The following is a 14,293-nucleotide window of genomic DNA, read 5'->3' as shown; positions in this document are numbered from 1 at the left end:
ATCTCCACAGACTCCAGTGGTATCTCTTGTGGCGTTTGCTTGTATTTTTTACTGTCCATTCTTTGCCCCCAAGCCGAATGCCACCTGTGCCATCCTTCACTGTAGTGCTGGCATTTTTGGTGTGTCTCTGATCTTTATTTGGCCTCGCCTGAGCGCTGCCCGCCATTTGTCCTTGTGGTGGTCTGTTTTTGAACTGTGGCTGCTTCTGTGCCACCACCACCATCTCCCACAGACTGGTGTTAGGCGGACCCCCCGTCTCGGATGACGTTTTATTTAAATGAGTGACCTCTGGCCACTCGTCTACGTAAGTTTCTCTGCACACTAAAACAACAGCGGGCATTGGTGGGTCCTCGAGGGGATGGCATCGCCGCCTGCCCCAGGATTTATGACAGAAGTGCAGCGACTGGTGAATGACTTGCTGCTTTTGCACGAATGGCACAGGTAAGCAACACGGCGGGCGCCATGGAGAGAACTCCGAGGGAGCCTTACAGCCAATCAGGGAGAGCCTCGTGGTCCGCACCAACCAATCAGAGCACAGTTAGCTCTGCCCCCATTGACATGGCAGCGCCAGGCTGGTGTTTTCACAAGTTTGCCCCCTGGAGACCCCCTTTTCCTCTCTTGTGGTCTTTACTCGCTGCCTTTATTGAATTCAGTTGAGGATTCCCAGTTTATAATAAAGTTGGAGGTCAGCCAAATAAAAATGTCACCGAGGTCAAAAGGTCATTCGGCCACAGCAGAGAGTCGGAGAGGACGTGGCGGCCGAGAGCAGGTGTGAGGGTCTGAGCCCCCGAGGGCCCATCACGCTAAGTGGGCTTCCAGACCACCAATGCCTTATTTGGGCTCATCCTCAGGCAGGGACTTCATGGCACAACATGCTGGACCTGCCAGGGGTGACGTGGCCGCTTTGTCTGATCCCCCCGTTTCAACTTCTTGGGCACACATTTGGGGTGAAGGATGCTAATCTCTCGGGGGTGGCAGCACTTGATGTGGCACCTGCCATCTTGTCTCAGTGGTCACTTTCAGAAGTTGACCATCTTTGAAAAGAGACAAATGGGTGCCAGGGTGACACATCTTTGGCACAGTCTGCAGTGGCCGAGTCGGGAGGGTGGGTCGGTTCACCTGGAAGGCGTCCACACGCTTGGCAGTTTCTGTTTGTGGATTTCACTTCTGAAGTCGTTTACTTCAACAAACGAAACAAGAAAGCACCCTGCCACCTCGGGGGGTCTGGAGGGCAGCATCAGAGCAGACCCTCTACCATCTCATTGCCCATCAGTCCAGACACGCCTTGTGCTCTCACGCTGCGTTCAGCCCCAAGTCCCAGCTGTGCTGGGAGACCCTCGTGTCCATCATGCCACCCAGAGACCACTCGCGTTGTGGGAAAGACTGAAAAAAGTGGCAGTAATGGGCTTAGTGAAGGGACCCCCACATCAACAGGCCCTCGTGATGCCCTCAGAGACCCCGTCTCTGTGCCAGGAAGACCAGCAGCAGGGGCACGAGGACGAGGAGTGGCAGAGGTGTGAAAGGCGCTATATAGTAGTTGGCTCAAAGGTGTCACGTAAAAGGGGGGCTACGAGGGGTCACCAATGAGAGTGAATAGGCGCAGACAGGAAAAGCGCTCTTTAAAAGATAGAGGGGTGTGACGTGACAGATAACAGAGAAAGGCGCTATATAAGAAAATGAAAGGACATCTGTAATAAGAAATGTGGTAGAGGGGATTGACGGCGGCCTGAGACACGAAAATAAACGAATTTCAGGATAATACGTGACAAGATTATGACTACAATAGATAAGAAAGGCGCTATATGAAAGGAACAACGTCTGTTAACCCCTGTAGGGGTCGGGCTGTCCGCTTGTGCATTGGGAGTCATAACAGGTAAGAGAGATCTGGGAAGTTCAACGTAAAAGAGGATTTAGAAGGCGCTATATAACAGTTATAAAGTAAACGAGATCAGAACATATAACGAGACTAGAAAGGGAAATGGAGGTAGAAAATGAAAGCGATCGTCTGTGTTAGGAAATGAAGAAGAGAATGTGCGGCTTCATCTCATCTTCACCGCTCCGCTTATCTTATGTAGCGCCTTTCGGGCCTCTAGCCGTGTGTTTCTTATTTAAGCTGGTAACTGATTGCCTGCACTTGACTCAATTTCCACGAATTGTAAACACAATGTGCCTCGGTGCCCTCGCTGCGCCGCTTCTTTGAATAAATTCACAATTCCTTCTTTAAAAATGCGCGATTTCGAAGTGCGCGGCGCCGTCGCACAAAAGAAGTCCTTGCGGGCGGCGAGCCCTCGTGCACATCGCTCGGAGGGCTGCTGTTCGGGCGCGCGCTCGCGGTGCGAGGGGGCGGAGTCGCAGCTGTCAACGCGCGCGCGCGCGCGCTCGCTCGCTCGCTCGTTCGTTCGTTCGTTCGCTCGCTGGCTCGAGTTGTGCGGCGGCTTTTCTGGACGGACACCGCGCTGAGTCGCCGGCTGATCGCACCGCGTTCACAGGTACGTATTTTTCCTGGGGGTTTGTTATTTATTTTTGATTTCTTTTTTTTTTTTTTTCATTTATAAGATGATGAGTTTGATTCGAAGCGACAGTTAAATTGCAGCAAACAAACAGTTTCAAAGTAATGTAAGTGGGAGAGAAAACGGTCAGCAGGTACGGAGCGCGATTGGAGCCTGACGAGAAGAACTGGTGGGAGCGCCGGTGTGTCGGCTTGCTCTTTGCGACACGAGTGATGCCGCGTCACCATTGTCTGCTTGTGATGGACGAGTGTGGAGGCTGAGAGCGCAGACACGACGGCGCAGCGAAGCGAAGCGACAGTCCGCCGCTTGAGCCGAGCTGCGCTCTAGTGGATGGATGGCTGCGGTTTGGGACCCCGCTGGTGGCTCGGTGCCCGCTGCTCGCAGGACACTTCATTTGCATTCCGGCGGCGCCGCGGTGCGGCTTCTCTCTGGGAGGCGCTCGGCTCTGCGATTTCTTCCTCGGTTAGAACGCCAAGCAGACGGCGGCGGTTTGCATTCAAAGACACTGACGTGGTCGGCGCGGTGGACCTGCGGCAGGCTGCGCGGCGACCCCGTCCCTTTGTGTCCCTGCACGGTCCCTTTGTGAGCCCCACACCCCCCCACCCGGTTCACTCCACGGTACTGGTGGCGCCTCTGCTCGGAGGGTCTTAGCGCACCCCGCCCCCACTGCCTTTTTGTTGCCCCCTTTGTAAGCCGCTCACGTACGTCGCTGCTCGACTCGAACACACCGCCACTGCGAGAGTCCTTGTCGCTTTATGAAGGCCCCCCAACAGCGGCCTGCCAGAACGCCGCTCCTCCCAGGGCTGAAAAGTTAATTACATGCCATGGTGAGCCCTTGCGTGCGCGCTAATTACAGGGCACACATGTGGCACATGCCAGCCGGGCGGCCCTCCGGTTGTCATCCCCGTGATTCTGATTCTCCGCATCATCCTTGTACCCGTGAAGGGTTATTAGAAGGGCACGAAATGCCAGCCACTGCCCCCTGTGGGCGTCTTTGTTCGCCTGTGCGCTCCACGCGTGTTCCGTCATTCGTTGTGTGTCACTAACGGTACGAATGGCAGCCGCAGTCGAGCCCAGCCAGTCGGTGGTGACAGCCACCTGGATGGCCGCGGTCTCAGCGTCTGGCGTTTAATGTCTGCCATCATGGTGGGGGGGCTTCACCTCTGGCCGTGCACTTCACTCTCGGGAATTGCGATGAATTCTGGGATTCCTGCCGTGCTGCATAGCTGAGTCACCATGGGGGACATTAAAGTACCTGAGGAAGGGACAACGTTGGACATGCCAACAGGCCACTGCCCGCCCGCGCTCTCACAACTTCTTTCTTTATTCAAGTCTGGGGTTGCATAAATAACAATAAACACCAAAGGGTTCTAACGACGCAGGCCAAGTTCAGGATCCTGCCTACTACGCCTTAAAGGTCTCAGTTTCGTCTGCCAGTTGGGAGCCAAAGAACGTGAACCAGGCGGCCCAGCCAAGTGTGAGCTTCTCGTAGGCCGCGTCCACTCCACACGCCAACTGTGCCATTCAGCTGATCTTCTTAGCGCCACCATCTTTGTCCTCTGTAAATTTGTAGGGACCGCCCGAGCCGAGGTTGGCACATTTCACAGAGTCTGGCCATGTTGTGCTGTGATGGACTGGCATCCCGCCCCGGTTGGTTCCCCTGATGCTTAGCCCACCCCGACCCCGAGTTGAATTGGGACAGGACAGACGTTGAGATGGCAGAATGGCGGTGGCACTGGTGGTGACTGGCAGTAAAGGGCATCATATAGTTTGAAGGCTTTCTTTCACCGAGCGCACAAGCGGGGACGTTAAACCGATCATCACTGGGATGTGGAGAACAGAGAAGGAGAACGTTGAGAGTCGGGGTACGGGAAGTGGAACGCGAAAACGGAGAAAATGAAACCTGTGGGGGGCCGCAGTCTGGCTGCCCACTGCCTGTCCATGTGGGGGGCTCCATTTGATGGCAGTAAGCGGGCACAACCGTTTTCAATTAGTCGTCAGTCGGCCATCATGTGTTCAAAGTGTCGCGGCCAAGCCCAGCAGACCCCTCAGGAGTGCCGCATGGTGGACAAGGCTGGGGGCACCAAGTGCCAGTCAGTTGGGCACCATGCTACCAGTAGGACAGCCTGGAGGGCATCATTGAGCTCACTGTGGTTGAAATGGTAAATGAAGGCCGTGGGACCCCCACTGAAATCTCGGCCAGACTGAATAATGCGTGCTTAGGAAATCAGAGTGTGCCAGCTCCACAAAACGGACCCCCACATTTTACACTTGAATAATGGGAGAGGGGAGCTGTTAGGACCCCTGGCCCATTTGACAGCAATTGAACAAAACCAAGAGTGTTACGGACTCAAAGGGGCAAAGCCAGCAAAACCAGTAAGAGGAATGGCGGGGGGGGGACACACAAGAGGGCGCCCAAGAGCAAAAGCAGGGCGAGTGGCACATTAACAGCTCAGCGCTGTGCCACCACCCACTGGCATTTATATGGGCAGACGCAATATCAGGGTGCCCGGCTTGTGAAGGATGATCACTAGCAGCACTGGCATCAAAGGAACGCCAATCAAGGCAATGATAAAGAAAGAGTGAAGCACACGAGACACAAAGCCATCGTCTGTGCAGAGGCGAGGAGGGAGGAGCTTTAATATACAGTAGCGCCTTCACTTTGGACCACCCTCTTATGTCAGTCCATCGAACCCCAAGTGACACTCAGGTGGTCCTGTCCAGTGAAGCCCCCCGTTTGACCCTTTAGTTTTAGACGTTCACTCAACTCCTCAGTCAGTCGTGTCCTTCGAGGGGCGATGAGCTGCGTTCATGGTGGTCACCCTGAGCTGCCGCGGACATGCAGTGTGCCCCCTGCCCTCAAAAGTTGTTGGGTGGTCATCCTCACCATGCACTCCCTGCCATTGAACCCCAGGAGATGCCCACACCCTCCAGATCACTAGCAGCACTGGCATCAAGGCAATGATAAAGAAAGAGCCCCCCCACCGAAGTGCACTGTAAACATGAAACCGGGGACGGGGGTCCGAGTGAACCGCCCTTCATCTTTACAGGGACCACTGAAAGGCGCCATAAAGGCTGTTTGTTTGCATTGTGCCAGTCTCTGCTCTTACGTGGGGCACACAGACCCGCCTGAGATGGCCCCTCCAACGCGTTTGGCCGGCCTTCATCTGATCGCGCGCTGAACGCGAGGTGCCCGCCGCTTGTGTAACAGGATCCTGAGATTAGAGGGTGGGCTCAAATGATATCTAATGGGGAGTGACAAAGAGGGTCAGCTCAGCGGCCAAGTCGCCGTCATCCTCTTGGGGACAACGCGATTACGTCAGCGTAGATTGAGGTTACAGTAATCACCAAGGGATAATTGGCGTGACCTTAATCACAAGCGCCACCAACTGTTAGCGAGGCCGTCCATTGGGCAGGGGGGTGCCGACTGACCCTGAGGGGGCTTGTAGCACTCAGCTGAGGTGTCGTGCACGTGGGCACCTGGGCTTAGCCCTGCCGTGAGACGTCGTTGCTGAAGCCACTTCAGCTGACTGCGGACCACCCTCGGCAGGTCACTTGGTGCCCAGGCTCTGCTAGTGCTTGAGGTGGACTGAGGGTCCACAGAGCAAGGGTGCCCCCAAACACGGCCGCACTTATGTTATTGAATGGACACAACTGGGACAAGAGTGCAACCCAAGTCCTCAGACCAGTGCAGCAGAGGGCACTGCCCACTTGTCTACTCTAGATCTGCGTGGCATCACAGAGCCCACTGTTTTGATTTACACACGTTAGGACCACCGGAAAACGGGCTCTATGGGGTGGTCTTCTGTATCTCAGTAAAGACCTGAACGTCAAATGCGTGGCCCCTGCTTTGCTCCTGAGAGTTCTGTGGTGGGCATGAGCCGTTGGGCAAGAGGGTTCAGATGATGGATGGAGAGATGGACTGTGGAGGTGTGAGGGACTGGAAATGGGGGCTCCTGGTGGGCAGGGCTGGGGCATAAATGACAGATGGCTAGAAATGGGAGGTGCCGTTTAATTTAAGGGAAGAGGTGGAGCTAAGACCACCGCCAGCTATTAATGGGAGGTGCTGTTTATTTAATGGAAGGGCAGGCTGCCAGATGGCAATTGTCCCTAACGTGACACCTGTGGCCCCCTGACCAGGACGGCAGCATTTGTCACAAAGCCCACCTGCAAGGCGCTATACAGAACAAACACAGGTCATGTTGGGGGTCAGTGACTTTATATAGTACCTTTCTTTAGAGGAGCCCCCCACCCATGGCACAAGTTCTTAGTGAATGTCACTGGGGGGCTTGACTGAGCCACTCATTCCAGGATTCTTTATAGCGCCTTTCTCTGTTTTGCATATACGTAAAGGTGAATTGACTCATTCAGAGGGGGTCTGCACTTATAGTGCCTTTCCATGCCAATTGTTACCCCAAAGTAATCACCACTTCCAGTGCAGTTGTCTCTGAATGTCTGTCATCAGGCTCTGGAAGGTGACAGTGACCTGTTCAGGAGGGTACAAAGAGGGGACTGACACAGTCGCTGCCTGCTTTTATATAGCGCCTTTCCCTCTCGGGTGTTGTGGGTAGTGCCACGTTCACCACTAGGGGGCCACTCTGCTTGGCGTGGTCAGGTTGAGCCTTCCTGGTGCCCACGTGCACGTGCTGGGCCCACCTAGACCCCTTCATTTAAATCTTCATGTGCTTTGAGATGTGGTGACCAGCGAGGACCTTAAAGTAGCCGAGTGCCCGTCACTGAGGGGTCTGCTTTGTCTTCTTCACTTTAGTTTAATTGAGTTCACGGGGGCTTGATGGCCATCGCCTCTTTTGGTGATCTGGGTGGGCTTTGCTGGGCTGAAATGTCCTTATGTCACCGAGACTTTTCATCACTGTCTGATGGTGATGGGGGGCTTCAGACCAGTGCTGACCACTCTACAACAGAAGGAAGGCCTAAGAGTCTGAGGTACGGAGCAGAGACCCTGGAGGGAGTGTGGGGGACCAGGGCCTGGCCTCCTACCGCCATGTTGGTCATGCTGTGGTGTGCCAGGTGGTAGTGTGCCAGGCAGTCACCACACTTCAACCCCACCTCGATGTTCAGGTGGCAGGTCTAACCGTGGTTTCCGTCCACACACCCGTAACTTGGTTTGATTGACAGGTTTCAGTTGACCTGACTGGCATCACTAGAGGATGGTTTACAGCTTTGTGCCCACCTCACATGCAGTTTGGGGTCTACCCGTGTTCACGTGAAATTACCTGGTGAAGTGTCTGAGGGGCCACAAACTGGCTGACTGGCTCTTGTATGCCAAGCGGGCACACCCACCTCATCTTGAGACGGCTTTACCTTTAAACCAGCTGAACCAGACTTGCAAACAAGGGTGTGGCACTGGCGACTCCCAGCAGAGACACGCGCAGGTGGGCGGCACCCCATGTGGGTACGGGACCAGGCAGGGCTGTCAAGTTCCATAAAAGCAGTCACGCGTCAAGCTGGGTGTGGCACAACCCACCTGTCACAAGAAGACCCCAAGCAGGCTGGCAGCTCCGTCTGGCGCTCTGCCTTTTTCTTTTTTGCTGTACTCTTTGGTTTTGGGCACAGCGGGTGTGCAGAATTGACATCTGAGGACTGGCAGTCCTGGTGCCGTTACTGGTATCAGTACTGGACTATTAGCAGTAACTCCAGGGCAGCCTCAAGGATGGCCCTGGGCAGGACTGGGATCCGTGCTGGGGTGCAGGACGAACGTCACAGCTGGGGAGGGAGCACCAATGAGGTGGTCTAGCGTCGGTGCCATCAGCTGCGTCCCTGGCATCCTGTGCTGGAGGTGAAGACCCTCGCAGTCGCCGTGGCACTTCATCCCTTGACATCCTCAGCTTCTCTCTGGACTTCAGGGGCACATGCAGGCCTGGGCACACAGTCCTCAAAAGTGTCTTTGTTGCAGCATCAGCGGGACCCCTTACTGGGGACCAGGGGGCTGAGCCCAAACCCGGCCGTCATCCCTCCTCCACTAAACTTTATGTTGGCGTTCTCCTGGCATCCACCAAACTCAGATTGCTCCATCAGAGTGCCAGTGGGTCAAGTGTGATTCATCCCTACATGTGCCAGTCCAGTGTCTAGTGGTGGGCAGCGTTCTTTAGACCACTCCAGCTGACGCTTGGCATTTTGTATGGAGATCTTGGGCTCAGCGTCTCATGAAGCTCCCAGTTCTCAGGCTGATGGGGCTTCCAGAGGCCGGTTGGTACTCTGCTGTGAGTGATGCCACTTTTACCCACTTCACCCCTTGACGGTCCCTCCGTGAGTCTGTGTGGTCCACCACTTCATGACTGAGCTGCTGCTTCTCCTTCCACTTCACAGCAGTGGCAGTTGCAGCCTACTGGGGCAGAACCTTCACATTGTGACTTGTGGCAAAGGTGCCATCCTGTGTCTGTGCCATGTTTAAAGTCACTCAGCTCTTTAGTACGATCCGATGTTTGGCGATGTGCTGCTCTGGTGCCCTCAATCTTGTGGTCATATAGTCTGGACGCTTGATGCCATCCATGTCTGTGCTGCCACTGATGCCAGCCTAGCTTAGAACTGCATGTAATGGGGATGCTGGTGCCCTGCCTACCCGTGAATGTCACCTGTCTGTGCTGACACTGCTGTTAACAAAAGTGCCACTGGGCAATCAGTGCAGTGCCAGACTGTCATGTCTGCTGCTAACCCTGATACCCACCCAGCTGGCAGTGCCCGTGCTGCTTCTGTCTGTTGCCGTTATACCAGTGGGTTGTCTGTGTTAGCAGGGCATTCAAGTTAGGATGTCACTGCACTGTGTCATGGGGTCAACTGCTACTAGAAGCAGTGACCCAAATATACTGAGGCTTCCTCCTCCAGTGATGCCATCACTGCTTGTACCAATGGCTCTACCTTCATGCCTACTGGTGCCCATTACTGCTGCTGCCACTGATTGCTTCTAAGATTGACACTAGCACTGCTCCACCTGGTAATGCCACCACCATCACGCCTACTAGTAATGGGGCTTCTGCTGTCTGCTTTACTGCTGCTGGCCTTGGTGCCACCACTCATGGTGACACTCCTCCTCTAGTGACATCATCTCTGCTGCTGCTCCACTTCTGTCTCGTCCTTAAACTCCATGTGGTGCAGCCATCGCAGCTCCTGTCACTTACACTCGTCCCACCACGTCTCCTGCTGCTGTTGGCGCTCTTGGCACTTCTTCTTTATGAGGTGCCCTGCCCGCGCCTGCTGGCACTAAGGCTTTTGGACTTTTATTCCGTTGCCTGCTAATTTCCCATCATGCCTTTCAGCTGCTCCTCTGCTGCTACTGACCTCAAATGTCACTTTGCACAGCTGCTACTGGTACAAATGACAGTGCCAGGCCCCCTTTCGCTTTAAGCAGTTTGATTTTATTCTTTTCGGCCACGTCGGTCACGATTGATGACAGGACGTCAGACCCTCATGCAGCCTGTAAGTAAAGCTGACTGAGGGTCTTCTGTTCCGTCCCCATGAGAGTTGGCAGCTTTGCCATACCTGCGCTCTTTTTCAGCTCCACTTTGCTTGGGCCCCTGGTGGTCTGCAGTTCTGCTGCATGTTAGAGGATGGCGCTGCGCCAGTGCCAACATGCCTCCTCCAATACAGACCTGTTCAGATGTCCGCCAACCAGGGACTGTGACTGCTGACTGATTGTCATGGCCACCACCTACAGTCTATCATGTGAGACCGCCACAGTGGGTTTTCTTTGTGCCCATAACTCCTCCATCTTTCTCTGCCAGTGTCTCAGGTGCCACTACATCAGCGTTCAGCTGCGTCAGCGGATCAAGACGGGGGGACACAGGCCTTACTCATCCCAGGGTGCCCGTCCCCAGTCTCAAAGGCAGGTGTTCTGGTGGGCACAGGCCCAGAATGGCGCTCAGGCTTCAGTTCAGCAGCTGCAAACACTCAAAAATACGCCCATAAGGGGAGAGGATGACGGTAAACCTTTGGCATAAAAAATGAAACCAAGAACACCACCACAAAAATAACATCCATCCATCCATACAGTATCCAACCTGCCATATCCTAACTACAGGGTCACGGGAGTCTGCTGGAGCCAATCCCAGCCAACACAGGGCACAAGGCAGGAAAAAAACCCCTGGGCACGGCGCCAGTCCACCGCACAAAACGAACATACAGACATGAAAAATCAAACAAGAACACCTCGGACAGGCCCACTAGAGTCGGAGATGAGGAGTAGCGTAGGCGGCAGGATCGCCCGTTTAAGGGTCGAGGCCTGCTGTGGCACCCACAATGCAGTTCCATGGTGTGTGTTTGAGGACGTCCAATGGCATGCCAGCGCTGAAGCTTTCGAGGGAGGCGCACTCAGACGGGCATTGCAGAGCGACGTTGATTTTGTTTGTCACTTTGGATGATGTTCCTTGTTTCCTGTTAATTTGTCAACCGACGTGCTGCTGGTGCGGCTCAAGCTGAGGTGTGCAGGGCTGGGTGTCACCTCAAGTTGGCGCTGTAGGAGTTTTCTCAGGTGGTGATTCTTCTTTTGTTCATTTGGTGGACCACCCAAAATCTGTGCTGCCAAATTCACTTCAAAGTGGTGAGGTGACGTTTGGTGAAGTCAGACATGCCGATGGTCCTTCAGCTTCACTTGTTGTTCTTTGTTTAGGTCATCATTGTGACGGTGATGTCACCCTGTCCCCATTTTGGAACAGTGACTTGTTGACATTTTGGCTAAAGTGATCTTTTCCTGACTGTGGCCATGTTGGCTGGTGAGCCACAGCACTGCTGGCACTGTGACAGGTGACATCAACATCACGTGACTTGTGCACAGGATGGTTAGCCCCGTGCCCAGGTTTTTGACGACTTCCTTAAACAAACAAATGTCTGGGTTGGCGACTTGATCAAGGCCAGAAGGTTTCATCTGTCAGGACACTCCATCCTTGTTTGTCACTAAGCTGTTAATCTTGTGGCGGGTGCCATTGTTGGCAGGCGGGTCTGGGTGCCACTCCTCGTGTGGACTTGAGTGAGACATGTCTGCTCTGAGCTGTGAATGCCCACCTTGAAAGGCGCTATAAAGGGTAACTTTACCCATTAAAATGGGCATGGATGTTAATCTTTACATCTCCAGTGCTCAGTTGTTAGCAGTCAGTGCACTGAGTCAAGTCTGATGGGCATGGGGACTGAGAGGGACTGGCACTGCCAGAGGCAACATGGCACCAGTAGTCATCAGGGACCTGAAGGGGCTCAATTTTGACTTGTGCTATCAGTGCTGCCTGCAGTGGCTGGCACAGAAGTTACATGCCAATGCCAGGATGCCCTGTGAAAACAAAAACAAACAGCACCACATCAGGCTGGCACATTCTGGAGTACAAGTCTTACCTTGGGGTCACACAAAGCTCACGTGAAGTCAGTTTGCCCACATTTCACACTGGCCGAGGTCCTGCACACACAGTTTCATTTAGGATTGGCACCAGCATTGCATATCACCTGGCATCTAGCTGCAGGACCTGCCATGTTCTCAAAATACTTGCAGAGTGGCAAAAGTCAAATGCCATCTCCACCACAAAAGAGTGGGCACAAAAGACAAAGACATGCTGACACTTAAACAGACAGCAGCAATCGCATCACAGGGCATGATGATAAGAGGAGTAAAGATGCCATCTCTGTATTTAGTAAAAATAGATGCCAGGCGGTTGGCATAAAAAGTAGCTATTTAAAAAAAATATCTGAAAGAGAAAAGTCAAAGACAAAAGTTCTGACAGCCCAAATTCAGTGCCACAGTGCCAGTCCTGCCACCGTGGCATGCAACTGGCAATACCAGGAGAGCCACCATATCAAAGTACACAAGAAGACATGGACTGGCACCAGCAGAACCCAGAACGGGTTATGACAATGAGTGTGACGTTGTGGCAGGTAAAACCTTTCATAATCATCAGTGTCACATATAGCGCCTTTCACGTCTTCTACTTGATTTCACATTCTCAAGCTTGTAATGCAATTCATGGTCACAGTGGGCTGTAAGCTATCTTGGCAGCATCAGACGCCAGCCCTGGACGAGGTGCCAGTCCATCACAGTACCCACTACCAGAAAGGGGCAGACTGGAACAACCCGGTCGCTGAAGAGCCATCTCCGGAGTGTGGGGGGAGCACGCTAAGGCCTTTGGTATTATATAGTGCCTTTCATATCAGTCTGTGTCTTTCTCCCCATCCATTTGTGACACCTCCAGCTGTTTCCTATATAGCGCCTTTCACTTCTAGCCCTCTCATAAGGAGGTGCTTGCATTAGTACATTATATAGCGTGGGGGTCACTTTGCACAGCTGGACGTCCCTTGTCATGCATAGATGATTGAGATTTGGAGGAACCTGACGAGATGTCCAAGCCCTGCTGTCACCCTCGGGGACCAAACTGATCTGTTCTGATCTGACGCAGGCCCGTGTGCTTCATGGCCACAGTGGGCCGTCACCCCAAGTGTCCTACTGACTCGAGGTCACCCCACCTTGAGAGAGTGAATTGACCGTTCATCTGTGTGTCTCATCTTCAAGCCACTTCTGCCCGCTTGTCTTTTTGATGGTCATCAAGCCCCCTGTCTGTAGACTCACTGCCCTTTCAGTGTGATGAGCTGGTTGGTGAGGGCAGGCACTCCTCAAGGGTCCGTCAAGCTTCATAATGTCAGCCGTGAGGGGCCGCAGTGTGGTCGGACTCAACCCTGGACAGGACGTCCTGCTGAAAAGTTGGGGTGCCAAAACACCGGGGATGACACATTTGGTCAGGTGGCCTATCCAGGGTGGTTCTTTCACCCCCTCACCCCCATGACCATGACCCAATTTAAGTGGGCTTGAGAATGTCACATTGTGTTCTGGGGTCTTTGTGCTGCGACCAGAGGCACCCATGCCACTCCTTGTGACACCTTAGCTGCCAGCTCTCAGGTCCTGCCAGTGCCACCCCAGTTTTAAAGTGGTGGAACAGAACAGCCAGCAGGGGGCACCCCACCTCCATGGGCTCCTGCCAGTGCTGTAAAGGAGAACAAGTAGGGGGAACAAGAGCAACGTGAAAGAAAGAAGAACTCAGCAGGGTGAGACGAGTACCAAGCGAAGGCGGGCAATGCCACGTGCTCTGTAATTAGCCATGAAATGTGAGGTGTGGCCGTAAAGCGCCTGCTCTCCTTGGGGCACACACTCACTGCCCGTCCACTTCACCCAATAAATACCCAAGTCATGTCCACCATCTTATGTAGTGATGGACTGGCGCCCCCTGCCACTCAGGCTGCCTCATTGTAGTCGACTCGCTGCTGCTGAAATGTGAGCGGATTTAGAGGCCAGGGTGGGGGAACAAAGGGGACAGCTAAGGGGCGGCTGGCCTTCGGCATTTCATTGATGGCCCTGAAGTGACATCTTGGGAACAAGCAGGGTGTGTGGGGACAGCCGCAGCCAAGCAAGGCCTTCAGGGTGTCTTCTTAAATGGCATTAATGTCACCATAAAGAAAGACCCCCAGGCACAGACTCTTCTGTCCTAAGTGTGACAGCAGCCTGTGCGTGTGACTAATGGACACTTCATGGGCACAGGACGGCTGTCGCCTGTCTGCCGGAGTGTTTGTCACTAATGGCCACGTGTTTAGTCGATGGAGGTGGTGGCCTTGATTATATAGCGCCTTTCTCTGTCTGTTGGTCAGATATGAGTGTCACTGCACTCTGTTCGTGTGACTGCCCATCCAACTCCAGCCACACTCCTTGTCACAGAGCGGCTGCCCAGCTTGTACCTTCAGCTTTTTCCTCGGGGTCCTCCCTCTAGTGTGTCCCCATAAAGACGAGCGCTCAGACTTTGTCA

General features: G+C 53.8%; 1 protein-coding gene across 3 annotated transcripts in view; it reads left to right on the top strand.

Moving 5' to 3' along the window:
* Positions 1-2,236: 2,236 nt before the first annotated feature.
* Positions 2,237-14,293, top strand: part of LOC120530706 (microtubule-associated protein 2-like) — a 126,134-nt gene continuing 114,077 nt past the window's right edge. Inside the window, exon 1 of one of the 3 annotated variants that reach the window (XM_039755170.1) lies at positions 2,237-2,489. The gene's annotated coding sequence lies outside the window, so the exon portion shown is untranslated. The remainder of the gene's footprint in view (positions 2,490-14,293) is intronic. The other 2 variants (XM_039755161.1, XM_039755160.1) reach the window with 2 other exon arrangements.

The sequence above is a fragment of the Polypterus senegalus genome, chromosome 6 (genome assembly GCF_016835505.1).
Source record: "Polypterus senegalus isolate Bchr_013 chromosome 6, ASM1683550v1, whole genome shotgun sequence".
Taxonomy (NCBI): domain Eukaryota; kingdom Metazoa; phylum Chordata; class Cladistia; order Polypteriformes; family Polypteridae; genus Polypterus; species Polypterus senegalus.
Note: the sequence above shows the minus strand (reverse complement) of the source record. Positions and strands in the feature narration are given on the sequence as shown.